This window comes from Acanthopagrus latus, chromosome 17 (assembly GCF_904848185.1).
Source record: "Acanthopagrus latus isolate v.2019 chromosome 17, fAcaLat1.1, whole genome shotgun sequence".
In the NCBI taxonomy this organism is placed as follows: Eukaryota; Metazoa; Chordata; class Actinopteri; order Spariformes; family Sparidae; genus Acanthopagrus; species Acanthopagrus latus.
In genome coordinates this window covers 23,727,099-23,744,469 of record NC_051055.1, presented here as the reverse complement: position 1 = coordinate 23,744,469, position 17,371 = coordinate 23,727,099, and the positions used below count along the sequence as shown (strand labels likewise).

Genomic DNA, 17,371 nt, shown 5'->3' with positions numbered 1-17,371 from the left:
TCTCCTCTCTGTCCCTCCTGTCAGTGTTTCTTTGCTCCCCACAGCCCTGCCCCCACCTGAGGAGGCCAGGTTGCCAGGCCATGGGGCGGTGGGATTGGCCAGCTCCACACTGAGATTGATTACCCCTCTAATCTTAGGACTGCCAGTGGGTCTCCAGGGCGAAAACTCCGGCATGAATCCACCCTCTGCCCCAACTCCCACCCTTCCTCTGTCTCCGTGCCTCCTCTCTCCCTCTTCCTCCATCCCCTTCATCCCTCTGTCCCTGTGCTGCCAGAGGCACTGAGGGACGACACTAAGTCACAGCTCCAGACAGGGCCACTCGCTCGCATTGCCTGCCTTGTTCGCCATATGTCACGGCAAATGGGGCTCCCGTGGACTCTGCCATGGACTCGCAGGGAAAAAAATGACATGAGGAGGTGGATAGGGGATGAGGGTTGTAGGCTGCATGAGGTGGGCAGTAGAGTAGAGCAGAAAAAGCCAGTTCAGCTGCAATTCAAGGATCGTTAAAAACCACAGTGCTCTTGTGGGAGTTAGGGAAAACTTAAACCATATATATATATATATATATATATATAAAAAGAGACCTTTACTTTCATATGTATGTTCTCGGGTGGTGGTATCTGTTGTCTCTTCGCTGCCTTCCTTTCTACATTCACACGTTATTTGTTGAGGGGTGTGGGTGATGACATGACACCCTTCCAGTGTGCATTATCACAGCATCAAGGACACAAGATGCATGACAACTTGTAAAGGTGACAATTGTGCTCGGTGATGGTACGACCTGTCATCCAGATGGGGGTGAAATGAGCTCTCTTGGTGGCACTCCAGCTCTCACTCGATGTAGAGAGACTTCCACTGTGGCTGGGTGGTGACATTACCTTTCAGAATGTCAGTTCGGCATTCGTCTTCTCTTGTAAAGTCGATTTTTTTTAGTATGAGTGTGGGAACAGAGTGGAAACCCACTGACAGAACAATTAGCACTGTCGAGATTCTGTATGGGAGTGGCAGAACAAAGTGGAAATAATGAGGAATATGATTAGGAAGTATCTGCAGTTTAATGTGTTCGTCCAGTCTGAATAACATGACATTTAGTCTGAGCTAATTTTACGCTTGCTTTTTTTTTTTTTTTTTTTTAAGTGAGTTGCATGTGTTTCCCATTGCCAGAGCACACATCCCGTCTCTCAGACGGCCTAGTGACCTAAAAATGTGTCCGTTTGGTCCATATTGTTCGTTCCAGCCTGACACACTTTGTCAGTTTTGGCTTCTTAACTCAATCAGACCTTGATTCCCTAACACACACTGGATAAACAAAGGCAAACGCAGACGTAAAACCCCAGCACGTGATGGCTCCGGATTCGACCTGTCCGTTGATTCATTGCTGTAGTAAAAGTGGAGGGTGGGGGTGGGGTTGTAGTATGCCTAAGATGAAGAGATGGTGCTGTTGTGATGTGGTGTTTACATGCGTCTGCATATATTTACCCTCAAGGGTCAAATTCAGCAGGCAGGTCTCTGTGTTTAATAAAATAGATTCCTGGCAGAGGAGCTTAATCTTAAGTGTTCAATTATACTTTTACATCTTGAGTTCAGTTTCAGATGTCATTACAAATATTGTAGCAATAATAGGAAAATAAGATAATTTAGATTGTTCCACTTGTGAAGCTTTTTTTTAATTTTCAAGGTAAAAACTTTCATGGTCTTAACACACAGGATGAGTAATGCTTAAAAGCCGAGCTCATTTCGTACATATGAGTGCGTCCCCAAAAGCACATGGAAAGGGCCAGACAACCATCAGAAGGCTCTTTGAAGTGCTCTTTCAGGCCACCATGGATTGCCCACACACACGTACTCACAAACACACACTTGAGAAAGTCTTTGAGGGCACTGTTTTCTAATTCACCTCTGCACCTGTTTATACCTTCTCCCCATTCTTCCTTTTTTCCATGTCTGAGTGAGTCCGAGTCATAGAGGAAAAAAAAAAGAAGGAAAGAAAAACAGCGTGGGTGAATCTGAGCAGAGAAACATCCTCTGGGTCTTTTTCCTTTTTTAAAAGAACTCCTCCAGATCTCATGTTTAATTTATGAAGGAGGGCTCAGGCGTGATACATCCTGGCATGACAGGCAGAGTCCATCTTTGTCTCGGAAACGTGGATCGGACCGGACCAGGGGTGATATGCCAGTCCCCATCGGAGCCCCGGGGTGCCACAGACTGGTCAACAGCTGGGAGCGAAACCGAGCCTTTCATTGGAACCAGAGCGTGGTTAATTAAACAAGTTCCCCTCGGTCAGAAAGCAGCTGGAGTCGGTTTACTCCATGTGCCAGTCAGTGCCAGGCTGGCTGGAAGGCACACTCCACCACACAAAGGAAGAGGAGATGCGACAGCGTTCTTCAACGTTGGAATGTGCAGAACACAAAAAAACACATGAGAGGATGTTACTGTTTGGGAGTATTTAGATTTATAGATTCTAAGTCGAAGGACAGGAGTGGGATGTGCTGGCTTTGGCTCACCCACATCCTACTGTAAGCATCAATCCACAACCCACACCCTTAAACCCAACTCCACAGCTTTATGTAGAAGCACATGACGAGCAAATTTAATTTGTTTTAGACTCTCCCGATCTGCATACTTACAGTGCAGACATATCAACACGCATACATACAGGCGCAAACACCACCACAAACAAACTCAAACGAGTGAAATCTTGTCAAGCTGAGCACCGAGTAAAGATTAGACATCCTTGTCCGCCTTCACAACCTAAGACGTCGTGGTCAAACCTGGGGCGATTTCAGAGAGAAAGATAGAGTGGCAGCTGATAGTTGACGGAGAGGATGTGAGAGAAACGAGACGCATTCCGAGTGCTAAATTGGTGTTGGGGTTGCAAACTGGGGGAGGGCAAGCAAGGGAGGAGGGGGGGTACAAAATAGCCAATTTCATAGTACACATGTGGATTAAGTTCCCTCCTTTGAAAACGCTGCAGAATGCCCATGTACCAATTACGCCCCGGTGGTACAGGCGGGAGCTATGGGGCCATGTTTTTGGATGTTCTTGCGCCTGTGTGTGCTCTGGCTTGCCAGATTGTCTGCGGGCAGCGTTTGTGCCTGCTTTGATTCGGTGCCAGTGAGGCCTCGCAGGCTCTTGGCACCCTGACACCTCCCCATCAATACGCTGGCACCGTGTGGTAGGGGGTATCAAAAATGACCCAATTAGAGGATGGCAATGTGTTCTGACAGGCACTACCTGGTGGGGTGTGTTAAAAACTGCAGTCTTTCTCTTTTTCTTTCTTTCTATCATTCTCTTTGGTGCGCACGCTTTACCTCTTCTGCTTCTCTCTGTATTTTCTCAGCATTTTCTACTCGCTGTGTGCTATTCACAGTAGGTGACAATGGTAGAGATGTGACTGGCTCTGCCTGCCTTGACACCCTCTCTTTGTACGCTTCTTTCAGCTGTTTGCTACAAACATACCAGCACTTTGCAAGTGTACAGATGCGCGGGGATTGGTTTTGACTAAGAACACTGTGATTAGAGTGCTCAGTGACAGAAACATTATCCACAGAGTTGGCTTGTCAGTGTTCATTGGCATGACTGACAAGTCTCTGGATCTCCCATTCTCTCTTTCTATGTCTCTGTTTTCCTCTGCTGTTCTCCATCCCCCCCCTCGATATTCTTGATCTGTCTGTCTTTCCCATGTGTAGCTGGAGTTCAGTGGGAATCTCTGCCAGCGTGTGTCAGTGTGAGTCTCTCTGTTTGCAGGATGTCTGCAACTCCTTCAGTCTGAAAGTGGCTTCTGTTGAGTTTTAGAAATCTGAAATAGCATTAAAGTCTATTGAAGTAGAATGTAGCACTTATTCATTTTAAGCTCTTAGATCTATGTAATTTTTCTCTTTCTTTTTTGATTAAATCTGATTGATTCATTGACATAAAATTCAGTCTAATTGGAAAAAAAACAGCCATATTTTTGCTCTACCAGCCACAGTTATTGGACATAACAACACCCTTTACATAAACAGCGATTATGATAGATTTGTGGAATCAACCAATCACCTCTGTTGCTCTCACTTATTTAAAACTGTGACAAGATTTATGTAGTTTTAACTCAACAGTTCTCCCACTCAGTAATGACCTCTGTGCTGAAGCAAACAACATGCAGATGCAAAAACCACTCCAATGCATTTGCGCAAAAGATGAGTCATACAATTTAATTTGATGGATTGATTCATACTGAGTGAGGCTGCATTCCTATGGTCTTCATTTTACACATAACAAACATAAAATCATGTGCCATGTCCCCCATCTTCCACTAGTGTTTGGACACACCATGATGCAACAGGCAGTCTGTGTTATAGGAGCTGTGTTTGATTCACTCTAGTGTAAAGCTACAGCGGGAATTGTTAAATGATTAATGCAGAGACAGGAGAGTGGGGACCTCGGAAAGGTTCTGTTGGAAAAGATTGGACGTCTATTTATATATTTGACTAGAACAGCATGGACATAGTCGAGACTTGAATGGATAGACCATTTTACAGATGATTAACTGAAAGTATTTATAACATTTTTACCATTTACAGGTTCTACAGGGTAATCTTCTTTAGATTCATTTTCATTTAAAAAATGGTACAAACTGCCAAATTGCTTTTCTCCTCATTTATATTAGTGCTAGTAAAACTGTCTATTGAATCACTTTTGGTTCCTTCTCATTAGATTTAATGCCTCAGTTGCTCCATCTGAGAGCCGACTGTGAAGGTTTGGCATGTGATACCCTCTGGCATTATACTGGTCGTGAGCTGAGCCCTCACAGGTCTCGACTGGCATGTTAGAGCAAGCTGCCAGCCTAGATGGGCAGTTGGCGCCAGGTCCACTACCAGCTGGTGAGGTTCTGTGCCATTCCCGGTGCCATCGGGTTCATCTGTCAAAGCTCCTATGACGATGACGACGACTCCTACGTGTATTTAAGTGTCACTCTGCGGCTTTGAGTAAACATGAAACACCCATAGAAACGCCAATATGAAACCAATTGGTGCAGAAAGACAGTGTTGTGAGGCAAAATACAATCAAATAAGTGTTTCAAAGGAATATTTTTATACTGTGAGCGATACTTTACATCTCAAAACACACAAACTCTCACTTAACTAACAGAGGATATATTACATACAGCCCTGGTCACTCTGAAACCTTGCAGCCAATGTATCTACTATACATCTTCTCCACTTATTTTTCGACCTTCTCCAGTGTCTCTCCGAGCTATTAACCTTCCGTGTAATATACTTCCTTGTGTATTGTGTGGTTTTCCGTGCGTGTGTGCTTGTATGTCTGCTTTCTCTGCTGATTGATAGGATGTGCAGGTTAAATGATCAAAAAAGCTTTTACAATTATAGGACAACTCCTTCTCTTAAGGCACCTGTTAAGTTGTTTGTTGCCAGGAGAAACGGACACTTCATCATGCTACCGTAAATGATTTCCCTGCTCCCTCACCCCGAGCTCCCTTTTCCTCGTTTCATTTTATAGAGGGGAGCTTTTCGAAGGAGACCTCCCATTTTTTAGTGGAAGGAGCAGGGAACGCTAAAAAGGATGTAGTGCTGTTTGAGGACAATATCTTATCTACGAGTAACGGTGCCTCGGCTAATTTGTACGACTCGCCATATCCTGCTGCGGCGCAACAGCTGAGTGCTTCCAGAGAAAGACTGATTTGACTTTGGCCATTATCTTTTGATAGATAAGAGGTCTGCAGGTGCTTTTCTCATCCCTCAGGGTGTGGTTTTGAAGATGGAGGACATGTTTTTACCCATTGACATTGATGCAATACATCCCAGAAGCAAGAGTACTAATGTCTGTGTGGAGTCCACTCAATCCTGGTGCCTAGTGTCCTCTCATTGCCCCGGCCACAGCCTGCGGAGCCCTATAACCAAGGACTGTGCCTACCAACCATGAGTCATTAAGGTCTGTGTTTAGACAGGGCTAGGGGTCATTGTGGGTGACGGTAATGTATAGTCTCAGACTGGACTCACAAATCAGAGGCAGTCAACTCCAAACACCTTTTCTTTGAGGAAACAAAGAAGAGAAAGAAGTCAGAAGTGAAAGCAACATGATATGATTCTGTTGCAAAAGTCCAGAAAATGATTTCAGGTACATTTCACAACTCATTTAGCTGAGAATTATGTGTTGATTATTCAAAAAAAACCCCTTTAAATACGCGCAAAATGTTTTGGCTAAATTATCATATTACTCCGCTTGCAAGCGAAAAAGACGAAAACTGGTATTTATCTTGCATAAGCCATTTCTGTAGGTAAGTTTTGAATGGCAGGAGTTCACAAGTATTTGGGAGAAAAAGAATCACACTTTGCAATTAATTGAAGTAAATCCTTTCAGTTTAGTTTTTTACCATATTTAAAAGCCTGAAACTTGACCATTAACCTCCAAATGGATGTGAAACACCACTAGTGTTCCTCTTCCCCTTTCTAAAAACAATGTGCCACAAAAAGGCCTGTAAAATGAAATGATGAGTTTTAAATGTCTTTTTTCAGGCAAACTCAATTAGCAGGATGTTTTTTTTTCTCCTCTTTTGCAAAGAGCCCTACATTAGCACCAAGGCTAGTTATTATTTCCAGCGCGGACATCTTTACAAATCATTTCTCTTTGCCTTTTCCTCCGCTGCCTCCCGCGTGCCACTATGTTCCAAAGTGGGCTCCAATTATGAAAGCATTAAAAATGCTGGTGAAGGATTTAGGTACATTACACCACTCAATGACATTCTACTCGCCATTATGTTATTAGCAGAGTGCTATGTGTAAAAAGGGCCTTTAATTGAGAAAGTGTTGTAGAAAATACATTTAAAACAGCCACTGTTACCCTCCCTCTCTGCCCCCTCCACTGGCAGCTGTGCTCACTGTGAAAGGCTTCTCATCGTGGTCGATTTGGTTAAAATCCCTCACTCATGAAAGGTCTTGAAGGGCAGGAACTACAAAAATTCAAGGATATGGACAAAAACTGGTACAAGTGTATATCTATTTAATCGCATACTTTCAATCTCTTCATGAAAGACCTTTATTAAAAAAATCGGAAAACAGAGTTGAAACAGTAAAAAAAGGGCCACACCTAACAATGATTTTTATTATTGATTCTGCAGATCATTTTCTAGATTTATCAGTTAGTTGTTTCGTCTATTAAGCAACATTAAAATGCATAAAATACTCATTACAGAATACTTCAATTAGTGAAGCTGGAATCAGTGAATTTTTGGCATTTTGCTTCAAAAACAACTTTTATTGATAATTAAACTTTTTTTCAAATAATGCTGAATATACCAACAGACGTATTAATAAATGATACGTTTCAGCTGAAATGTTTGTCTTGATTCAAGTTGGTTTGAGTTCTTGTGCAGGTTTTCTGTCTGTATTCATTTTGTGTGTGTGTGTGTGTAGGTATGCATGTATGTACACAGGTCTTCATTGTTCAACCAAACCTTGTTGTTCAGAAAAAAAACACCTTTGTTATGTTGCAGTTTTGCGTTTCAGAATTCATCATGGTTTGTCAAGGTTTTGAAAAAATGAAAAAATGAAACCATTTTTTAGGGAGCATGCAATCTGTCATCGAGGTCACAGTATTTAAATCGGCAACATTTGAAAAATAGTTTTTTAATTGGAAGGAAATGTGCAGTATGTGGCCCCACAGAGTCAAACTGCGTGGCGTGTTTCTTTAAAAAAAAAAAAAAGAGTCCATCTTCTTCTAATATGACCGAGTAACAGATGGAGTTTGGGTTCTGTCCTGTGCTGCATCCACACACCCTATGTGTCATCTGTCATTACATTCAGGTCATTGTTTGGCGCTCAGTGGCAGCGTGACTGAGTTGGCCACAGCTTGACAACTGTCTCTGTTTCACACAGACAGGGAGAGAGTATGCAGACACTCTCAACACTCACAGGGCTGAATCTGTGCACCATTGTGTGGCCTAGTTCAGTTCCCCAACTTTGGACTAAGATGTTTTCCTGAACTACTGAATAGAAAAGATCCCAATATATTTCTGGATTTTTCATGTGCCATACCAGCCAATGTTGGATGGCATGTGATGAAGACTCTTTTGTATGTAGCTCGCTGTCATACAGGTTTTTCTGCGTGATGTCTATGATGTTAACTCCATTGCCTTACAACTTTACAAACAGAATTTCCTACAGGACAACAGATGGTGTGGTGTCACGTTGAATTGCATTATAAACCAATTTTATGGTCCACACCGTGGAGTATTTGTCTTTTCACTCACCTGAGACACAAATCCACCAGCAGCGCATGACATACATGTAATCCAAATTGAAACAGAGTAAACGCTGAGAGCGTACGTCCAACATACATAACTGGATCATTTTACCAAAGGAATAGGAGGGTGTCACATTGTGATGATGGCTTAGGTGTTAACACCTACATAAAAGATAGTTACATATTGTAAGGGCCAGATAAAGATATTAGCATTTTTTGTTGACTTGTATCATATGTGCAGATAGATCAACCTCTAAAGATGGACAACGTTGTAAAGAAAGTGAAAGTGTGTAGTGGTGGTTCTTGAACAGCTTCCTGCTGCCAAACGTATGGCATTCTAGAAAAAGTACAATTAATGCAGCTACACAGTGTCGTGTACTTCATTGTTACTTGAGTACAGATGCCAATAAACACTGAGATGGCCTTAATAGCCCAGCTCGTGACAAACATTTTTATAGTGTGTCGAATATGAGAAAAAAGATGGATAACGGTGAAGCTGAAATCTGCTTATGTGAAATATAAGTAACAGAACAGTTTTAAAGGTCCCATTTTGTGGAAAATGATATTTCCAAGTCTTTTTTAAATTACAGAGCAGGTCTAGGTGCTGTATGAATACTGTGAAAGTATCAACATGTTCAATCCACAGAGAAATGCACACAGCCAGTCTTAAAGTATTCAACCAGTATTAAACTGAGGCCTCCAAAAGCCGTCATGATTTCAGTAAGGACACAACTACACAGTCACTTCCCCTGTGCGATGCCTCCAGCACTACTAGACCCCCAAAATCATAGTATGAAACTAAAGCAATAGCCTACTAGGAGACCTTTAACTATTCCTTTATAATAATTCCACTAACTAATCGGTAGCTTGCTCAGCAATGACTTAACAATGCTTCCGCCTCATCTTCCCCAGAGCTGCTAAAGTGAGAAAAAGCCACACAATGTAACCTAAGAATATCATGTGTGCCATCACAGTTGGAATAAAGCCTACTGTCTGTGACACACGGCAGATAGGTATTGAGTCGTATGCCTGAGCTGAGACAGACAGAGCAGAAACTTACACAATCTTCTGATTGTAATCTGCAGCACTGAAGCAAAGCTGTAAATGTAGCAGCACTAACCTCTATAAAGAGGGCCTCTTTAGATTTGAAAGAGCTCTTCCTGATGCTGATTTGATCCCTGAGCTGCTACGTGTACATATTCTATGCTTAGAGAGAACTCTTATTCAGTTCTTGTGTTACAGTGACATTTAAACAAGGGTTTATACTTCTGAGTGCAGTCGCCTTGTGTATTCAGGTTGTATCTGTAAATGTTGTCTTGAAAATCTGAACACTGAGGTTTTTGTTTTGCTTTTACAAATGTGTGAAAGCTTTGAAAAACAAAACAAGGAACATTGTCACTAAAATCATCTAGTTTAAAGCCCTCTGTCAGTGACCGTCACTGTATATGACATGGTATAAATGTAATCTAGCACCAATTTGACTCCCTTGATTCGCTATATAAAAAAAAAACGGTCACGTCATGTCAAAGGTTTCTTGGTCCCTGCACTGTGTCACCTCTTCTACAGATGCTGAAGTGGGTGATTGTCTGCATGTTAGAGGACCTTCATTCATCCATCTCTCCATCCAACCCTCTTGTACTTTGCCTGGGCTCCTGCAGCAGTTGATGGGACAGGTTATTATTGATGCCTTTTAGAGTTTAGACTTTTCCGATGCATCTCTCTGGCCTTGCCCCAGACCTGCAGGGTCAGGGCTGCCATATAGGCTGCTGATTATATATGTATGCATAAATCTAACTATAAGCTGCCCAGACGGCGTGTGTGGTTGTTGGTACATAAGTGTTTGTGTGGTCGTACGAGAGAGAGAAGGTGAAACTACTTGTGCAGGTGTTTCATGTTGTGTGTTTGCCTCTCTGGCTCTGTGTGCTCTGATACATAGACTAGGTGTTCACTCCTCAACCTCCAAACATGCACATTTACATCTCTCAAGTGGCAAGTAAACATCAAACGCTCTGTGTCACTCATGTACAGTATGTTCACATACTAATAACACTGCCCAGCTTAGTGGCACACTTCGACTGCATGTTCTACATTCAGCTGAATAAAATAAATCCTTTGAAATCCATTTATTAATAAGAACTATTGACCAGCGGTATTGACTGGAGCTCAAGGGCCCGTATCCAATAAAATCTGTTAACCTTGTGCCGTCGAGGAGGTGTGGAGTCAAACCTGCTGGAGGGAGTGCAGGAAAAACAACATGCGAATGTATGTTTGAACACGTGTTCAGTAAATCCGAAACGTTCTGTTTTTTGCTCCGGCATCACCCTCTTAACAGTGCAGTTCGACACATTCAAGTTAAAGCAAATGAATGTAAAAAGATGAACCTCATGTAGCAGCCGCAGTCGTCTTCCCTTCATTATCGTTCTAATTATTTTGATTCCTTGTACCCTCAGCCAGCTATAATTGTGACAAAAGTGACTCTTCCCTCTTATAATTCTTCACACCTTCCCACACTGATGCTTCCACCAATGGCTACACCACATTTTCTTTGTGTGTGTGTGTGTGGATAGATGTGTGTGCCTTTCACTACTGGTTAGGGGGCTAACACCTCTTTCAGGTTAAGCCTTTTTTTTCCCACCTCGAAAAAAAAAAAAAAAAGAGAGCGAATAGCAGCATTTTGTGTTCCCTCCTCCCTCCTTCCTTTCCTTGCCCCACTCATCTGTCAATGAAAGACACAGTTTTGCCACAAGGCATTGTGTGTTTAGCGATGGTGCCAGCAACTGCCATTTGGGTGCAGGGAGGCAAGGGGATCCACCCCCTTTGAACTGCTGCCAAGCCAGCCAGCTTGCACCTTCTTTAATAACTTCCCCCGAAGGCACTTCCTTCTTTTTCTCTCCCTCTCCCTCCTCTCCCTTTTCTTTTTTTTTCTCCCCTTTCTCTCATTCACTCCCACCTTCCCTGCATCTTCTATTTTTTTAAATGACTGCAGTTTTCACGGGTAAAGCTGTGATGCTGATAAGAAAGGTAAGGCTGCTTTTAACTGACGGCCTGACATCAAATCTCTGCGGAAAACACGCAAAGACGGTAGACGGTTGAGAGCACGTGTGGACTTAACAGAGGCTTAGAGTGTTTGTGTTTTCTAGCATAAGATTTAGTTGATTTTGTAAATTGTAAGACAAAATCCACTTAACATGTCAGTGTTTAGTGGATCACTGTTAATTGTCAAGTCCCTGAAGTTGCACATATCTATTTCAGCATGCCATGCTTGACACTATAAACATTTTCAACTCTTTTGTCTTTACCAGAGAGGTACATGACTGATAATCTCATTTTTTGGGCTGACACCGATATTAGGGATAAAAATTGCAACATTGATATATCAGACAAAATACACATTTTTTTTTTTTTTTTTTTTTTTTTTTTACAATAAACCTTTAAATGGGTTTTAGCAGTTGTGACAAAGATATGTAACAACTGCAGGACCTTTCACAGTTTAACAATGAACTACACTGTCTTCAGCTTCACTTTAATAACTGTAAATAACCCCAAGCATCTTCTTCTGCATATCTCAAAGGTTTCATATTCAGACAACAGAGAGCCTTATACCGATGTATCTGTGGTTTGCCATTATCAGCTGATCATATAGACGGATAAATGGATATATCTGTCAGGCTTTAACAAACTAAAATACTTACATGTCCTGTTTTTTCTCTTCGAAAAAGAATATTTGATACCCAGACCTTCGAGAATATTGTGAGAATTGAAGTTCACACTGATCCACATCGCAATCTAAAGTCAGAGAAAGCATGCTCTTGTAATCTTAACTTGCTGTCCAGGAATACAAATGAGTTCAGAGTTTTCATTTTTTCCTGCTTATTTGTACAAAATAATTCCTGTGAATATAGCTGTGAATTTGTGAGTCTTCTGAAGTAAGTAAATAAAAGCACTAATGTATGTATGTATGTATGTATGTATGTATGTATACATATATAGTAGCTAGAAAGGAGACACAACGTTAGGGGGAGTGGAATAAACTCAGATTTTTGGTTGTCATCCTTTCGATGTAAATGTATGTAGATATGTTTCATTCACACGGTTGCCTTATGACAATGCAGCATCATTGGACCATTCATGACAAATCAGTAATATAATGCAAAGAATTGAGACACAGACGGAGACTGTGCTGGGGTGAAAAAAGCAGAATTCCACAATAGCACTTTTGCCCTGCCTGACTGTGATTCTTCTTCCTCCCTCTCAGCCTCTGTGGGCCTCTCAGGACGGGGTTAACTCACACCATGAAGGCACTCTGTGAACTCCCAACCTGTCAGTTCCACTGTACAACACCATGGCCTCGGGACAGACAAGCTGGAGTGGAGAGGTAAAGAGAAAAAGGGCAGAGAGACCTGGCTAAAAGCACAGTAGGCAATAGGTGTCATATTAAGGGTGTGTAATACACTATGTCACCTCAATGGCGTATGGCCCATTAAGGCTATAACCTCATACACCGTGGCGTTTATTTTGTCACTAGGGATTATTTGGAACAAACGGGCTTGCCGGGGGAGTGTGTGGATGTTTGTGTATTCTGTTTGTGAATGTTGCAAAATGTATTGTTTGTGTACAGTGTGTGTGTGGGTGCCTTGATGGATATTATATTTGTCTCTTTAAATCCATGGCCACCTTATTTTTATGTGTGCCTCCAGTGTGTGTGTTTGTGTGCGTGTGTGTGTGTGTGTGTGCATATGGTGCACACTTTGCACAGTGTATGAGTGGCAGTGCATTAAAGGGTGGTGGGTTGGAGGGAAGAAGGGGGGGCTGAAAATGAGAATGTAAATACAGGCGTGAGCTCACCAAGCAGAGCCCCCCCTCCACCTCCACCCCACCCCACTACCACCACCACCACCATCACCTCCTCGTAGTCATCCTCCTCCTTTTCCTCCTGTGTGAGGGTGAGCCAGCTAGGGGGTGACCTTGCCCAGTGTAATTAAAGTGAAACACCTTGACTTGTCACCATTGCCTGAGACAGCTTAAATCTCCCTAATGTAAATGGAGGCTGCCGCTGACGTGCTGCTAGGCATGGCCGCGGAGAAGATACAAGCGCTGGTGATCCATCTCTGTACCAGTGCGCGCGCACACACACACACACACACACACACACACACACACACACACACACACACACACACACACACACACTCACACATACATCCCTGCTCCGGCTCCCTCTTTTCCCTTTTCTCTCTCTCTTTTCCTGACACACACACACATGCACAAATGTACACAGTCTTTCTCTCTCTCCCTCCTTGCACCCATCCTTGGCATTCTGCAACCCCCAACTCATCTTGCTGTCCGCTGCCTTTATTTATTTTACACCCCAGACAGCACAATGCTTACCTTTATGGTAGCAGCAGCAATGCCTCATGGGATAGCTCAGGTGTTCCGGTGAAGGGAGGCACATGCAGTGATTCAGAGGGTAGTCAAATTATCAGTCATATCAACAAGAACATAACAGTAATTTTCCTGTGCGTCAGCATTATGATTTATAGGATGAAAGTGTTGGAAGTGCTTAATGTTATCTTTTTGGAGACTTCCCACACTTCACTGCAGCTTGTATGTCTTTTTATTCCACGGCACCAGATCAGTTTAATTGATCCTGTTTTCTCGCTGAGGCCACGCACACGGCTTCATATCTGCTGCCAGTCTCTTTGGGAGTCAGGGTGGATGGGGGTATAGAGACGGCAATTAGCAGTGAAATTCTGTTGACTTTGCCCTTCAATTAAAGCTCTGTAATACAAAAGTCTTGTTGACCCTTCTGTCCTGCCCTCCATTAGAAGTCATGGCAACACATAGCTGAGAGACAGCCGACTAAATTCCAGGCTCATTTGCAGTTTGGGGAACCGGGGACTGCCTGAAACGACAACAGAAGCAGGACCAAGGGCTTCTGCCAAAAAATCGCCCTGTCTGAATGCCACAATGGCATGTGAAAGAATGCTATGTGCCCCCTGTGCCAACTTTACCAGTTGCCGATGCCCTGTGCCAGGCTGACTCCCCCTTTCTCTCCTGTGCCCTGCCCAGGCACTGGGCACCGTGACAGGAGCCAGACGCCCATCATGTGTCTGCACCAGGCAGCGTGCCCTCTTGCCCTGATCCCTGGGGCAGTGCGGGTACTGTCCCGTACACTTCCCAGGAAGATGCCAAGGATCGTGGGTGGTGCCAGGCAGCGGATATGTCCCGCAGTAAACACATACACACTGATGGGTTTGAGGAGGCCCAGTGGTTGCACGGCAGTGCCAACCCGACAGGGGACTATTCTGGCAAAGAGGTTGTTTCTCTGTTTTTCTTGCCCTCCAGTAATGCTCTGCTGTGGACATCCTCTCTTCTTTGGTAGATATGTAATCAGCCACTGTAGACAGGTGCTGATTGAGGTAGAGTCTTTACTGTCTAAATGCCGCAGCTCTTCTACATTATATTTATGGTGAGTTGTAAGGAGATAAAACTTTAAAGAAATGTTTATTTTTCAATTTTTTAGGGATTTTTTTTTTTTTACCTCGTTCTCATTGCCACAAGATAATTGATAATGTCACATTTTTGTATTTTAAAAATAGTTTTTTTTCTAGGAGGATTTGTTTTGTTAAAACTCATAGACTTCCCCCCTCCAATTGGAAACCTTGCAATACCTTGTGTTTTGCAATTATTGGCAGATTTCAAACCAACTTTCAAGGTGCATACTGTCACCGACTGTATCAGAATGTTCAGGCCTGCAGACTTCTTTTGTTTTATTGTCTTTGTTCTTTTGTTAAGGGTGGCAACAGGAAGAAAATCAGTCTCATTATCCACCGAAGAGGCATTATTTCATTGTCATTGAGGTATTTGTGAGAGTTTTAAACATAGATTTTCATGTGGTTTGGGTCAGGTTCTCAGCCATTACTGCACCAGTATTGCCACATGCTGCGCTTGTTAAATCTGTGAAAGCAACTTGACTTTTTATCAGCTAGAACTTCATTATCAACCAACAGCAGACAATGTAAAGTTACCATTAATTATAAGATCCAATATGATGTTGTGCATCCCTGTTATCCATGCATGTGGAACTGACAGATCAGATAATATTCGGTCATTCACAGAAGTAAATCCACATTTTTCCTCTACAAAGACTTGAGGGCATGCACTGAAGTCGGAGACCGTTTACTTGTCTGCGTACTGTAGCATTACAGACGAGCACAGGTTTAGACAGCAAGGCAACAGACAGAGACAACAAACAAGCATGCTGCTATTGTGATGGACAGCCTCCACTGTGAGGTTCAGTATGTCAATGTGTTCAGTGTGTGATGTAGCAACTGCTTCAGCCACGGGGGTCTGTAGGAAAAAAAAAAGAGAGAGCGAGAAAGAGAGAACGCGTGGGAGAGAGAAAGAGAGAATGAGCAATGAGCTCAGGTGGGTCCGACATCTGCATTCACTTCCTGTCTTATTCTGAAGGGAGTGAGGGAGGGAGGGAAGGAGGGGGGGAAGAAAAGGAGGGGTGGGTGGGTTGTGAGGGGTTGGCTCGAAGAAAACAAGTGCGAGATGAAGGCCTTTCTGGAGGCTACAAAGGAGCTGTACACTGGAAAAGGGCTGGGGAGCCCTCAATGGGGCTGAAGAACACAGACAAAACTTGGGAAGGAAGAAGGCATGTCATACAATGGCACCGGGCCCCATGCTTGGTTCAAAGAGCCAGTCAGAAACACAGAGAGAGGAAGACAGAAAAAGACAGAATGGAAGTGATGGACCTGCTGGGAAGTATAGTAGTCGTAGCAGTCGGGGGCGAGACGGGTATATATGCTGGGCAAAAGGCCACCGAGTTTTCTCAGCTATTCATTTGAAAACAAACTGTGCGGCACAAGCAGGCGCAGTCAAACCGCATCTGGGTGTGGAGTGGATTTTGTTTTGGCCCTCGAAAAGAAAAAAAAAAAAAAAAAAAAAAAAGGGCCACCGGTGCACCATGTGTGGCCCTGTGCTAAAAGTCAGGCGAGAGAAGGAGCATTCTGGGGGGCAAAAGGGGAGAAGGGGGGGAAATTAGGAGGGAGGTGGGTAAATGAGCAAAAACAAATGAGGATAGTTGGTGGGAAAGGAAGTGAGACTGAAAAGTGAGAGTGCACTATTGATGATGTCATACCATTCAAATAATCTTAACCGTAACAGCAAATGAATTGAACATACAGCGTGGGGGTCTTCATCCTCTTTTACGCCCACTAGACATTTGCTTTTATGTGTGCTTACAGCTACAATTTCTCATGACTTCTGAGGTTGGTTTATTTTATTATTTTTGAATGATTAACTTATATTTGAATTATTATAAAACAGCTTTTTAATTTGATTCAGTATCCATCACGTGGATGTTATCAGAGTCAACAATTACACTGGCATGGCAGTTAGCCGAGGCGTTTCTTGTGGAGATGGCACACAAAGAGAGAAACCGAGTGACAGTGAGCTGTTTGTATGTCCTTGGGATGCCGGTGTCATTGTCAAGGCTTATCAGAATCTAGGGGCAAAAGAATGAGCGGAGGGAGGGAGAAAAGGGGGAGAAAAAGGGGGGCAAAAAAAAAATGCACATGGCTTTAATAAAACTTTATCAGGAGTTACCTGAGCTCTGTCTTCCTCTTCAACACCTCCCCCCAGCACCCCCCTCTTCCTCCTCCTCTGCTACCCTGTGACACCGTGGCTCTAATATTCAAAGAGCTCCGGGTGCGCGGCTGCGGGAATCACGTTTAACTTCACCAATTTCTTATTGCCTGTCAGTCTCTCTAATTTGATCCGGCGTTGGACAGTTACCGTTTTGGACAGGGGAGTCACGGCACATATTGGCAGGGAGACTGGCAGCTAATAAAAGCCAGCCTGGTATTTACTCCCCTTTTCCTTTTTATTTATAATATATCTCAATATTGTTATTATGAATATATATGCATTTAAGCCTCACCTATCTCTCTGGGTGGCCTCTCGGTTAATAATATGTTATTGATTTCCATACCGGACTGGCTATATATCTGTTTTAATTTCAAGGCCTTATCGCTCCCTCTGTGATTCACAAGAACCCTTCCTTTATTTCTTTTCCTTTTTTTTTTTTCCTACAGGCATTATTAAGTCTGTGTAGGAGTATAGG

General features: G+C 43.1%; 1 protein-coding gene across 26 annotated transcripts in view; it reads left to right on the top strand.

The window, feature by feature from the left end:
• Positions 1-17,371, top strand: part of pou3f1 (POU class 3 homeobox 1) — a 221,632-nt gene that overhangs the window by 55,433 nt on the left and 148,828 nt on the right. For all 26 annotated transcript variants that reach the window (XR_005070715.1, XR_005070718.1, XR_005070714.1 and 23 more), the window contains one exon: positions 12,497-12,616. The gene's annotated coding sequence lies outside the window, so the exon portion shown is untranslated. The remainder of the gene's footprint in view (positions 1-12,496; positions 12,617-17,371) is intronic.